General features: G+C 46.7%; 1 pseudogene; it reads right to left on the bottom strand.

Annotated features, from left to right (window-relative positions):
• Positions 1 to 6,802: 6,802 nt before the first annotated feature.
• On the bottom strand, positions 6,803 to 7,345 carry LOC114197544 (non-histone chromosomal protein HMG-14 pseudogene; annotated as a pseudogene).
• Between the last annotated feature and the right edge of the window lie 7,012 nt (positions 7,346 to 14,357).

The raw sequence follows: 14,357 nt of genomic DNA, 5'->3' as shown, positions 1-14,357 counted from the left end.
CAGAACCATCTCAGTGGTAGCAGCCTTACTGCATTTCAGACCAGATTCTCTGGAGTCCCTCTTGCCAGGTTTCTTTGCCACCACAAACTACCTCTGCCGAACAGAGATAAATTCCCCATGGATACACTGGAAGAGAAAGGGCTCTCTGGACCTTGCCTTCTCACAGTGGGCTGAGCTTGACTCATGGCTTTGGTTTGACTTGAGGGTTTGGGGTTGGTTTGTCTGTCTGTTTGTTTGTTTGTTTTGCTCTACCTTGTGATTTTTGGTAGACTAATGACCCCAGCCAACCAGGGAGCAGGAAGTGGCTTTTTCAGACCTCCGGGGGTCCGGGTGGGGGGAGTGGTGTGACACCCATACTGGAATGAGAGCTCAGCTTGACTGCAAGATGTTATGTGGCCCTCGGATTGAGTGGGGAGTTCCCCCTGTTCAGTAAACAAATTTTATATCTGACCCTATATTTGAAGCATTAGAGAAGATTTTATACGACAATGGGCGTGCAAAGAAAAATAAGTAGATTAGAAAGGAAATGGTTTGAGCCGTTGCTGGGGGTGGGGGAGCGCAAGGGAGTAGCCACAGTTTTTAAAGGGACGGCATTAGAGGGGTGTTTGTGGTGATGGGACAGTTCCGGAGCCCTATTGCTGGGGTAGTTTCATGAATCTCCGTATACGATAAAGTAATATGGAGCTGTACACACAGTGTACCGACGTCACTGTCCTGGTTTGGATATCGTGCACTCCTTATCTAAGCTGTCACCGTGGGGGAGACTGTGTGAAGGGTACATGGGACCTCTTGCAACTTCCTGTGCATCTATAATCATTTCAAAATCAAAAGTTCCTTTTTTTTTTTTTTTTTATCTTGGGAGGAGAAAAAGGAAATAGTAACGCAGAGAAAAAGGAAATGATGTGATAGATAGGGCAAATAATGGCCTAGCGTCTAACTAGGCTTAGCACTCTATTAATAGACTTCGGACAAATGGTGTCATTTCAAACAGGGAGGCAGCCACGGGTGGCTAGCTTAGTGTCCATCATCAAGATTCCCCAAGAGGAAAATGTTTGTGACTCAGGCCACACGCAAAGGGCTAATCTCAAAACTGTATGCTAAGAACTCCCAGAAATTAATATGAAAAAGACCAACAACCATGGTCCAAGAACACAAATACATGGCTCACAGAGGAGGAAATACAAATGGTTCTTAAACGTAAAAAAAGACTCAACTTCTCTCTCAAAAATCAAAAAAAAAAAAGCAATGCAAATAAAGACTGTATTGAGATGCCATTTTTAAAATCTCAGATTCGTGAAAATCTGTAAGTTTGGTAACACATTCTGTGGGTGATGCGTTGGGAAAGCAATCCTCTCAGGCTTTGCTGGTGGGAGCACAGACGGTGACTCGGCAGAACTGACAAAATTCATGAAACAGAGAAAATACATTTTGTCCTTCCACCGTGATACAGTTATAGCTGGAACATGGCGAAGCAGCTAAGGGCTACACTTCCCAGCTCCCCTTTCAGACACATTGCTACAACTCTCCAGTAGGATGTGAATAGGAAAACTGCCTGCATATGCGTGTGTGTGTGCGCACGCGCGCATTTCCAAACATGACAGCACGTTCTTTCCCTCCCTGTGTGCATGCTCTGAACCGTGACTTTGCAGCCCCTCCCATCAGGAGGAGGAGTCTGCCTTCACTTCCTGAACCTGGGCCACCCTTGGCACTACTTCCGGCCCATGGGATAGGAGCAAACACAACAGGAGCGGAGACCTGAAAGTGCTTGAGCTTTAGGGCTCAGCTTGCTCGTGGAGGCCATCTGCCATGATGTGAACGCACGGGGGCTAGCCTGCCAGTGGATGAGTGACCCGTGCAAAGAGAAGCCCCTGGCGGCTGAGCTGCCCTGTAAGGGCTGTCAAGGCCATCCTACGGTAGCCAGCCCCAGCCGATCCACCGGCTGACTCCAGATGCTGAACAAGCTCAGCCAAGAGATGGTCCACACCGAACCTGATCCAGACAGCCCGCCTGAGTCAGGCCAAATGGTCCACCTGCACTTTTAAGCCCCTGCGTTTTGGGGTGATTTGTGATGTGGCAGTGCTGAAACAGTGCTCTACTTCTGAGACAAGGTGTCTACGAACCACCCATGCCCTACCATGCCCTCTCTCCACCATCCTGTAATCATTCCTGAGATGGCTCGTCGTGCACTCATAGTCTTCAGTCAGGCAGGCAGTACCAGCAAATACTCATCAAGGCTCCCCTTGCCAAGGGCCGAGGACTCAAAGTCAGATGCCCTGGCTTCAAGGAGCTTGCCCTCCAGCAAGAGATAAATAGAAATGTTTATTTTAGGCACTGGTGAGTGCAATGATGAGAATCAAGTGGGGAGGTTGGTGTGCTTTCCCTCAGTTGACAAGGGGGGAAATAGGACACTTAGCACTCAACACTTGCCTCTCACAAATGAGTGAAGCAAGTCACAAAGTGATGGCTCATGTTCTGCGACTATAATCCCATGAATTTCTGCCAGGCCATGTTTCACAGACCAGTACAGAACCCAGTCCAGAAAGATTGAGAAAACCATAGAGAGTCAAGCAAAGCACAACCAGGATTAGGATTCAGACGTGGATGGCAGAAGCCACACTCAGGGAGTGTGGACCATGCATCAGCCTAATGCACCTCAGGGGTGGTTTGGGCCTGTGTTCTAGGGAGTGTGAGTCAGAGATAACAGAGCTCAGAAGTGCTTTGTGCTGCAGAGAGTCTGAGGGACCTGCATCCCTGTTAGAAATGCAGAAGCCCTTAGGCTGTTCCTTGCATGATGGTGGGACCCAGGGAACTTCGCTTTGTCACCCCCACGTGTGTGGCTCAGGTTCATGGCAGTTTAAGAATGGCTGGAATTGATGGACAAGTGATCCCTTACAAGAGAGACAAGCCTCTCTCCAAGAGAAAGCCAGCCGGAGCAACTTGTTAGCCCAAGGAAGAGAAAATGCTCTTTAAATAAATACCAAGAAGAAACAAATCCCCCTTTCCTTAAGAACACAACTTGCAAATGCTCTCTTTTATGTCCAACATTGAGAACACAGTGTGGGCTAGTGATGGAGCCACCCCGATCAGGCCTCTGAAGGGTTGAGTTGTTTCTTTTTTTCTTCCCCCCCCCTTGTTCTTCACGTCTAAAATTATCTTTCTCCTTTTACTTAAATGATAGCCTTCAGTAGAGCAGTAGAAGATGTAAAAATAGCAATGGTTTAGAAGAAATCTGGGAAGGAATCACCAATTTTTTTTTTCATGTAAGAAGTAAGGTCCTCAGGAGTAGGGAATGGGGGAGCCTAGAGTCTGGTATGGAACCTGGAAGAGCTGCCCAGAGCCCCTGCAAGGTCTGGCGGGTGCTTCATTTTATCTGCACAGGTAACCTGCTTCAGGACCCGGAGCCTAAGGTGAGTTTTAGGGCTAACAGTGCCCCCTTCTGGTGTGAGTGGTTTTTAGCGTCTCTCTTGCAAATCCGGGGCCAAGTGGAGAGCTTTCCCTGTGTCTGGAGTGGAGCCCGTGCCTTAGCCATTCTCCTCCCAGAGCCCCCCGGTCTCTTTGGGCTGAGCCCCTCGTGGGGGGGTACACGTGTCCTCCTGACATGTGGGCAGCTCAGGGGCCTGCAGGTTTTTTAAGAGCTCACTTTGCGAAGGAGTTAGATTTTCATTCAGCAACTTAAGTATGTCTGTGGAATTTAGTTCTTCCTGCAGAAAACCAAAGCCTCTTTTGTGGTGTCTGGTGGCAGCAAGTGAAACCTTTTATTTTCCTGTTCTGAAAAATCATTACAACCAGCTGCTGAATGGAATTTCTGTTTGTGTGTCTGTGTCTTGCTAGATGTATCAGCTTGTGATCAGAATGTAGGCCTTTGTCCAGTGCCCACAGCCCTGTGCCTCCCTCTGTCTCAGCACTCTCTTTACTGTGGACCGTAGGCCTCATTTCTCACGCATTAGCCCCTATCCTAGTGAACTGTCCGTGGCCTACAGACCTGGGAGGGCCCCTCTGGGTAGAACTTATGTGGGATACTGTTACGGTCAACACCAGTGGAAAGGGGCCCACAGGCCAGGGTTCAAGTCCTGAGCCTGCCCCTTACTGGCTGTGGGACTTTGGGCAGGTGATCTAACTTATTTGGGCCTTGGTCTCCTCATAGGTAAGATGGGGACTATGATAAGAGAGTCTAACTCAGAGTTAGATTTCCTGTGAGAATCCGGTAAGTTAACATGCGTGTTGTGTTTCACACAGTGATTAGCATCAGGTGCTCAGTGCATATCCACCATTAGTCCAGCTCCTTTGCTGAAGGCCTAAAGTTATCCTGTGGTTGTGTTCTTGGCTGTATTTCCTCAAGTCCTATCCTGAATCCCATGGCCTTGGGTAAGAGCGAGCCCCGAATAACAGAAAAGTCTGTAGGGAGTGCAGCTATCTAAAGATAGCAAGCAGGGCGCCTGGGTGGCTCAGTCGGTTAAGCGACTGCCTTCAGCTCAGGTCATGATCCTGGAGTCCCGGGATCGAGGCCCACGTCGGGCTCCCTGCTCGGCGGGGAGTCTGCTTCTCCCTCTGACCCTTCTCCCCTCTCATGTGCTCTCTCTCTATCTCATTCTCTCTCTCAAATAAATAAATAAAATCTTTAAAAAAAATATAAAGATAGCAAGCAATGTGAACTTCTAGTTAATTCCATGTAAAGCCTCCAGGACCTAATTGCTAGGTCCAATTTTGTGGCCTGATTTTTCTAGAGGAAGCTACTGTGACTGACCCAAATCTACCCCTTCCTTCTTAGGGCATGTTGTGTCTGATGACACAAGAGGGAAGGGCTGGGCCAGTTCCTGGCCATGCACCCCATTCCCGAGTTGGGGGCTCTTACCTGGGGTCCACAGAGAGCTGATGACGGTTCTCACACCCCCTCACAAGGTGTGTGCAGAACTGTTCATGTATTAGGGGCATCTTTCTGTGGCACTGTTACACATGGGTTGTCATTTTCTTAGAGGGAAGCTGTTGCGGAGGTTAGAGCATGTCCCTCATATTCGATGGGTGGTGACAGGGAAGGCAGGAGACCTGGCGGTTTGTGACCACTGCCCAGTGCTTCTTCCTGCAGCAGCTTTGCTCAGAAAGGTAGGGCTCCCTTTTCCACGGCACACACAAGTTGTATAGCCTCTGGATTCCCAGTCGGTGCTTATTCATGATTCAGGAGAATATGCAGGGGGCAGTGGGGAAGCCGCATAACTGCCTTCCAGAACTGGAGATTGTTGTCAGCTCTTTTGAATTATTCACACTCCCCATTCCCTTTATTAATGTAGATGATAGAGTTGCCAGCATTTTGGAGACCCAGGCCCCAACACAAGAGTGTGTGTGTTCTTTTTAAGGCTCCGATAAACATTGAAAAAAAAAATTGATGCTGTCCCCATGGACATTTCTTTGGGATTCTTGTCATTATTGTCTCGTAAGTGGGGGAGGAAGGGGCCTAAGTAGGAAAAAGTGGGGATCAGCTCCCCAGTTATACAGGTGTTGTTCTTGAGGGTAATGTTGGCCAGTCCTCCATGAATGGTATGGCAGGTAGCAGGACTGACTGTTATTTGTGGAGCCCGGTGCGAAATTACACGTGAGACCCCTTTTTCCAAAACTGTTACGAATTTCGGAATGGTGACGGCAAAGGCGAGGGCCTCCTCGACATGGAGTCCTTTGTGGCTAGACAGGACACAAGACCATGAGGCCAGCCCTGGAGGGCTTCTCCCCCATCCATGCCACACTTTGACCACCTGGACATCTTGCTATGTCTCAGTCACAGCAGACGCACACCTGCCTCTTGGCTTTGTACTTGCTGTTCCTCTGCTGGAAGTCTGTGCCCCCCAGATCACCCTAGAGATCACTTGTTTCCTTTAGGTTTCTGCTAAGATGCCACCTTCGCAGAAGGGCCTTCCCTGACCATCCTTTTCCAAACAGTACTCTCCTTCATGCTCTCCGTGCACCCTTCACAGCAAAAACGTGACTCTCTCCATACATATATTTTATCATTTAGTGCTGTTCTCGCTGCAGGGAAGTGTAAGCTCTTGAAGGGCTGGGACTTGGTTGGTGTTGCTTACTGCCACACTTTGTAAAAGGGCTCACCCTGGACCAGGCACATAGTTGTTGCTCAGTATTTGTGGAGTGCATGGGTGGGAATGTTCTTCGCCATCTGGCGAAGGCAAGCCAGAGGCGAGGTTTCGAGAGAAGGCTGAGACTTTGCTCCTGACGCCGCCTGCTTTTTTTTTTTCTTAATTGAGATTTTATTGGTTGTTTTGAGGATCAGTACAGACATTTCAATTTGTACACAATTCTTAACGTACGTACCGAAAATCTAAAAAAATCATGTAATTGTGATTCTTTTCTAAAAGTGATGCCAGTGACCTTCCAGCTTAAAATTAGGAGGCAAATTTTCCTTAACAGTGTATCAAGTACCAAGATCTTCAAATTCTGATACATTGTTACATTGTTAAGTGCCATTAATTCACCATTTAATATCATATACACTACATACTCAAATTCTCAATCTTGCACAGCTCCTTAACAGAGTTACTAGGAAAACCGGACTATCACCGCCAAGATGTTACAGAGTGCACAAGAACTCTGACCGGGAGAGCCAAGATCTAGGAGTGGTTTTCTTTAGGAAACAATTCTACCAAAAATAACATGGGAATAGAAATAATTTAAGATATTCAAGACATAGTAAGTGCACGACCAACTCCAAATTGCCATTTAATATGCTTGGTATTATAGGATATAAAAACTACCCCATCTATGGAATGTTGAGCTGACACCCAAGACAATCGAAGCCTCCCACATTCAATATCCCACTATTTCCTGGTTGTACCAAAATATAAACAACCAGCAAATGATTTCACCTCTTAAAAAAAAAGCATTTACACTTAAAAAATGGGATGAGGTGGGATTTCCTCCTTCTTAAAAATGTTTCTAGAGCTACTAAAAAACTTGCATTTACAAAATAGTCGATAAAAATATTCCTCTGGATTGTACAAGAAGGGCGACAGGGACCGCTGATAAGACATGGTTTATCGTATTAATCAGACTTGGCTTCTTTCTCTCCTGCTTCATCGGAGGCTGGACTCTCCTCATTTTTAGTTTCTGCATTTTCTGCAGGTAAGTCTTTCGTTTCTTGGTTAGCCACCTCAGCCTGTTTTCCCTTTGCTCCCCTTTTCCCCTTTGTTTGCACTTTTTGGTCTGAAGATTTATTCTTTCCTCCCGCCTTTTTTGGCTTCGTTTCCACTTTTGCAGGAGCAGGTTTTGCTGAAAGCCTCGCCGACCTCCTCTTGGGCTCCTCCTTCGCCGCCCCCTCGGCGGAGCCGACCTTCCTCTCGGGCATCGTGGCGGCAGGGCAGGCACGTGCCAGGTGCAAGCGGGCCACGGCACACCAAGAGCCTTCATGAAGCTGGGCTGCCTGGCCTCTGCCAATCCTCCCGCTGCCCAGTCTGCTGCCTGATGCCGCCTACTTTTATCAGCGATCTTCTCAGAAGCATTTCTTCCTCTTGGTCTCAATGATCCTGGGTGCCATTTGCAAGATTCCCTGCCTGTGAAACAGAGAACAGGTCTCGGTGTGTAAGAGGCCAAAGTCATCACTGAGTTTTAAGAATATCTAACACACACTACTTTCTACACTGAGTTAGCAGCTGTTGTGTGGGACGGTTCTGAGGTCAGCTAGGTGAAGCAAGGTGAACTGACTCTTGACTTCAGGGTTCTCAGAGCCCTTTGTGTGCTGATATGCACTCAGTTCCCCAAGCATCTCAGGGACCGTTCCTCCGTGAAGTACACTCTGGGACACGTTGGTATTTTGGCAGATGCACTGGCCCACAGGTCAGGAGGCTGAGCCCCAGTCCTGGACTTAGCACTGTCATCTAGACAGATTATTAAGAAAAGGGACCCCCCCCGCCGACCCTGGGTTCTTCAGTCTATGAAACTAGGGTAGCATTTCTAATCATTGTATTATTGAATGTGTGCTGGGTGAGCCCCATATTCCTGTCCAGCTCCAACATTCTGGAAAAGACAGTCCTGGCTTTCTGTTCTCTGATTGCTGTCAAAACTCATTCATTTATTCAGCCAGCCAGCAAATGTGTGCTGAGTGCCTGTCACATGCTGGGGACTCTTCGCACCCCTCAAAAAAGAGCAGTGAAAACAAACCACACCTCTCACTTCTGGAGCTTGCCTTTTCATAGATGTCCAGGATGAGCAACCTGGCATGGAGAGATTTGCTATCTGTCGGGGTCTTGATGCACCGATTAGCACTGGAAAAGCCACTAGTAATGGTGTGAAAGAAGAAACATTTGGGCCCAAAGTCTGGAGACCCGGATTACCATCCAGGCCTCACCACCACCAAGAGTGGCTTTAGATCAAGGGTTTATGCTCTGAAGTCACATCACACCGGGTTCAGTCTCGGCTCTACTGTTTGCTAAGACCTTGAGCAAACAACTTCTCAATATCAGCTTGTTTTCTCATCAGCAGACTAGGGCTACGCACAGCACCTGCCACCAAGGAGATACTGCACACAAAGCACTTAGCCCAGAGCCTGGTTCATGCTGTGCGCATCCATGTTCTCTGAACCCTCCATGAACTTAGGCAAGCCACTTTCTTTGCACTTTGTCCTCTTCTAGAAGATGAAGTGTGTCATCTCTACATATGTCTGTGTTTCAGACTCAGTTTAAATAGTATTGGAACTGGAATGATGGTCTCTCTTCCCCATGTACACTGGCCAACTGAAATATGGCTGTATGAGAGCTCTGTCTCTGTACCTGGATAGAGATGCATATCATATATATGCACAGAAGTCTGTCTGTATGTACGCATGTGTATCATCCTTTGTGTATGTGGATGTGTAAAGGATCTCAGCTTTTAAGTTTGTACAGCTTTTCTGTGTGTGTCGTTGCAACCTTGAATCATTCCATATGTGGGAGTGCTCCCGGGTCAGAAAAAGAAATTCCTGCCCATTTCCAGTGCAAGGATTCTGTCAATCCTGTTGCAATCCATGGAGATTTTATTCAATCTCCTCTTTTGCATGTGTTGTTTCATTTCTATTCTTCCCTCTGTCCTGGATCTATCATCATCCTGCTTACCAGTTACTGATTTCCTCAGGCAGAAGCATCATCTTGCTGCTTGTCTCCATCATCTACAGGCCGATCGTAAGATTCAGGAGCCTGGCCATATAATGGTGTAGAACAGGAATCAGAAAGTGCTTGAGTTGCTCCGTGCTCAAGAATACTCAGATTTCACAAGGGTTAGCCCATTTAGCACACAAAGGAATCCCAGCCAAAATTTAGACATGGGTAGCTTTTCCTATTACCTTGAAATTAGTCTTGATTACCCTTAAATTATTGAAGATTGACCGCCATGCAAAGTGGTTCCTCCTTTCATTAATCTTACTAACTGGCTGCATTTGTTACAAATCTTTTTTTTCCCTAGCCAGCACGTGATTCCCTTTCTGCAGAAAGGTTCTTCTCCTGCACTGCCTTTCTCTTACATTCCCTACTCTTCTTGGAGCATTTGATTAATGGTCACACCAGGGCACATCCTGACAGCCGTGCATCCACCTGTGTTTTCCCAGCAAAGCCATCTGGATGCAATGTTAGCATCTTCTGGGATCCTTGGGGGTTGGCACCTTTTTTTTTTTCCCAAAAAAAAACTTTGGTCAGGATGATGTAACACATCTGGTTCATGCATTTAAAAAAGAATATAAAAAAGAACAGTGCTTGTGTTCCCCATTATAGAATAAAACCTGTGCATCACAGAATATGTCCGAGACTAGAAAAGATGAGGGGAAGTGACAAATCATACATCTTCTACTATGTAGAGATCACCACCATTTGATTAGTTACTTCCAATTTTTCTGTACATTTTTAAAGACCGTTGTCTTCCTTCTACATGTAATTCTGATTCTAGCTTTATATTTTCACTTAACATTATTAATCTTCGTAAGTATCACTTTTACCGCCTCAGTAATGTTCCATCTAGTGATAGAGCATCATTTTTATTTTAAGACATTCTCCCTATTTTTGACCAGTTAGGATGTTTCTGATTCTTTGAAGATTTACTTAAGACTTTATTGAATTTCTGTGGCATATGGCATTCCTTCTTTCAGATTCATCTTTCAATATAAATTAGCAGAGTGTGATTTTTGGGTCCACGGGTTTGAATTTTAAGTTCTTAATCTACGTTCTCAGTGTTCTTACAAGGACGTGTCACATTATAGTGCAACGAGTCCTATTGGAGAGAGCCCTAGCAGAAGTAAATGTAATGTTTTAGCTCATAATGAAATTCTGACTTTGATTTTTCTTTCGCAGGACATTTTTGATAAAACAAAACAAAAAAAAACATAGTGGCTTTAAAAAGAATTATTTTAGTTGTGTGACCTGACCACCAACCAAGCAATTAAATGGTTCCCTTTCCTAGGCCTCTGTTTTCCTACCTGTAAAATGAAGAGCTCAGACAAGATGAACCACTATGGTCCCATCCACGTGGGTGGGCAGTCGTTAGAGCTGGACACTTTGACAAAAGCACCTCTTCTGGTGGAGTTGAAGGAGGAGAAGCTGGCCATTAAGTAGAAAAATGACATCCAGTTTCATGGGGGAAAAGCAACCTTGACATCACTCAGATTTGTCTTAAGCTGGGGTGTGCAAGAAACTGCCTCACGAGATGCATTGGCAGTGGTTAGACCCGAGAAGACACACTCCTCATAGACACGTTTCCTTCTACCAAGTCCTTTTCCAGGAGGAAGCATTCCATTCCTGCCATGGGGGCTTGCAAACATCCCAGCTTTGGGGGAGTTCATTCTCCAGGCTGGAGTCATCCTGTCTTTGTGGGCTGAATCTCAGGGGTGAAACTGCTTAGTGCAGCTAAATCTTGAGAATATCGGGGAACGGTGCTGGTGGAGCTGAAATGCTCTGGGGTTTATGATGCAGAGCTGACTCCCGCTTTGCTCCCTGTTGTAGCACCACGGGTGTCATGTAGAAACGTCTTTACATGCCAGGAAAATACCACCCATGTTGTCTGTGTCGAAGCCTTCAAGTGTCCTTAACAGTCTAAAGGCTACTCAACAAATATTACCACACAGGATGTTAAGCTTCCAGACACCGCGTAAGGGCACAAGGAAGCACACACACACAGGTACATCTCGCTGGGTGGCGTCGGCAACGTAACAAAGATGTCGCCATAAAACCTGCAAGCGAAGGTCCCGAGTACAGCTGCCACATGTGGAAACATCTGTCCAAATGGGAGCAAAATCTGGCTGCCCCAGATTGGTCTCATTAGTCATTTAATAGCCCATCAGTAGACCGGGGAGAAAGTCACTTTGTGTGATGGATGGCGTGACATGATGGCGCTGTCATGGCATCCGCCACCTTGAGTTGTGTTTACTGGTTGAAGTGCCCGCCCTCCCCAGGAGGAGAGCCACGTGCCAATCATCAGAGAGCCCAGGGCACAGTAGCACAGACTTCAGAATCCAAGAACTAAGTCAGTTTGTAACTTCTGTGGGCTTCCAGGGTCTGATCTGTGAACTGTGGGTGATGTCACTCACAGCAGAGGCACCAGCAAGTTTTTGGTGCATCCTCCGGAGCCGGGTGACGTGGGTGCGAAGTTTACCTTCACGTTCCGTTAGCACAGTGGTATTGGTCAAGCCGTTGAGCCTCGCTGTGGCTTAGTTCCCTCTCCCGGAAGGTTCTAACTCCCAGGGTTGTTATGCTGATTAAATAAGTATGTGTCACGTGCTTAGCAGAAACTTGGCACCTAACAGGCATGGTGCACGTGGGTGCTGACGTCACTGCACTGTCACTTCCTTCCAAGGAGGCTGCAGGGTTTAGGACGAATGCCTGCCTACCGCTTGGTGCGTGGGGGGGGGTGGGGGGTGTCTTAAGAAGTGGTAGTTGGTGTTCTCATGGTTATATCCTTAACTCCCCACACACTGCCCGCTTATGGCAGTCTGTTGAATGGAATGATGAGCTTTTTCCTCAGGTTCATGGTCCATTAGGTAGGGGCTGGAACTTTTATTATCGGATTGACACATCGTATGTCTATAGGTCTAAAATGTTTATAAAGAGCAGGGTGGGAGGGGAGTCCTAGCAGTGAAGCCCGGGACGTTTTTCTAATGGCCAAGTCGTCATAGCGAGGTGAACCCCAGGTAAGTAAACTTTACTCATTTTTTCCTTCACTCTGTCTGGGATTCATTCTGTCCAAATGAAAAGCAGAATAGAGAGACTGTAAAATGCCCTGTTAGGTTGTGTGGGGGGCGGGGCAAATCATTTCATTTCTAAAATCCCCATCTTTCCATACTGTCATCCCGTGTGTTAATAAGGCACTGTTCTCCCCTATGAGGCAGCGCACACGGAGACCTATGGGGCATTCTGTGGTCTTGAGCAGCCTCCATTTGCAGCAGGTGGGACAGCTAAGGTGCCGCGTTGGCTGAGGTTAGGAGAGAATTGGGGAGGCCGGTGGTTCTCAACTGGTGGCCCCTGGGATCAGCAGCTTCCGCATCACATGGGAACTTTTAAGCTCTTCACGTCCTTGGGTCCCACCCCAAACCTGCTGAATCAGAATCTCTGGGGGTGGGGCCCAGCAGTCTGTGCTAAATAACCTACAGGTGATTCTGACGCATGGGAAAGTTTGAGACCCCACTGGGTTAAGCTGAACAGTTCAGACAGTTGATACGACTTTTAAGGACAGCCTCAGGCTTGAGACACCTGCTCTTTTTCCTCACTCCCCAAGCAAATATATACCTGTGACCACACAATCAGAGCGGTAAATTGAAGCCAATTAGCAGCTAAGTAACTGCCAGCACTGTCACCAGGGTAGTTGTTAGTAATTAGCACTAATGACTCTAGAGAGGAAAACAGTTGTGGTTCAAAGACATCCCCACCATTTGAATTCACTCTTGAGTTTTTCCAACATTTTCCTGCCATGTTTCTCTTTTACATTCAGACACCATCACAGTTGGATGGATGCTTCTCTTGAGACAAGATCACATGAAGCAATAGTATGCAGTGGCGTTTTTTAATGCTTGCCAGGATGCGCTGATTCAGTTGGGGTGTGTGTGAAAGTTGCGAGTCAACCTTTTGGATGCACCTGCGTAATTCCTATGGCGATGTCAGGATGTACATTGTAACTTTCTCTGGGAAGCATAAAGTGATTTATAGGCATGTCAGAAATTGTTGGATGAGCTCACCAAATGACAGTTCGGAGTTTTGTGAGGATAGAACCAAACTCAAGAGAAACCAAGAAAGGATCATTTTCAGATAGAAAGTCAGCTTTGTAAACTTTTGAAAACTTCGGTGTTAACAAGCCTGGATTTTAGGAAACTCTTCCAAGAAATGTTCAAGGACAGAATTCACCTGACCCTCCTGTTAGCTTGTATAAGGAACACAGTGAATGTTGGAAGAGGGGAATGGCTACTTTGGAACCAAGGGGCTCCTTCAGTTTTGCAGGGATCATATTGTGCTTGTTCCTGGTTCCCTGCAGCACCCTGCATGCCTTGCCCGGGAGTGACTCTCCCAGCAGTCTTTAGATGGGTGGATTGAGGTGAGGGACGTTGGATGGAATGGTATCTGATTTCGGCTGTGTGAGATTCTCTTTTCAGTACAAATACTATATGCTCCGCCGTGATCAAAGCTCATCACTGTGAAAGTTTTTGAAGTTGGCAGATGTTTAGTTGTGTGGGGTCATGTTAATTAGGAGAGGGAGTGTGTTATCAAAGGGAAGCCTGCCTGTTACAGCTTTCTTTTCTTCCCTCAACCCAACGGTGTAAAATTAGGGGAGTTTGTTAAAAACTTGGGGAGGAGGGGAAACTGTGATTTCAAGGTTTACCTCTTTCAGGAGGTGACAGCTTTTTGAAACTGCTAGATTATTTGTAAAGAGTGAGTCTGAGACATTTCCCATGGGTGTCTGATTCCCATACCACATCAGTGCCGAAGAAGCTGAGATTTCTGAATTTATAGACAAAAGAGAAGGGTGGTCCTGAACATGCTTCCTGGGCATAATCTTTTTTTTAACTTATTATGGTAAAATATAACAAATCAGCATTTTAACCATTTTCACGTGTACAGCTCATGACATTAAGTACATTCACACTGATCAACCATCACTACCATCCCATCTCCAGAACTTTTCATCTTCCCAAACTGAAACTCTGTACCCATTAAACACTAACTCCTCATTCCCCCCTCCCACCAGCTCCTGGCACCCAAAATTTACTAAACCAAACTGCTCACAAGCTCTCAGGTCTTTGCATATTCTAATTGCTGTGCCTGGGATGCCCGTCTCATCAGCTTGCTCAATTCCCACTCATTCTTAGGGCATCCCTCTGGTGTCACTGTGGGCTCGGTACTCACAGCCCTCTGTGT

The sequence above is a fragment of the Eumetopias jubatus genome, unplaced genomic scaffold, assembly GCF_037043125.1.
Source record: "Eumetopias jubatus isolate StellerSeaLion01/CBP00866 unplaced genomic scaffold, mEumJub1_p1.0 scaffold_8, whole genome shotgun sequence".
Classification (NCBI taxonomy): Eukaryota; Metazoa; Chordata; class Mammalia; order Carnivora; family Otariidae; genus Eumetopias; species Eumetopias jubatus.
The sequence above is the reverse complement of the archived record's forward strand: the minus strand, read 5'-3'. Positions and strand labels throughout refer to the sequence as shown.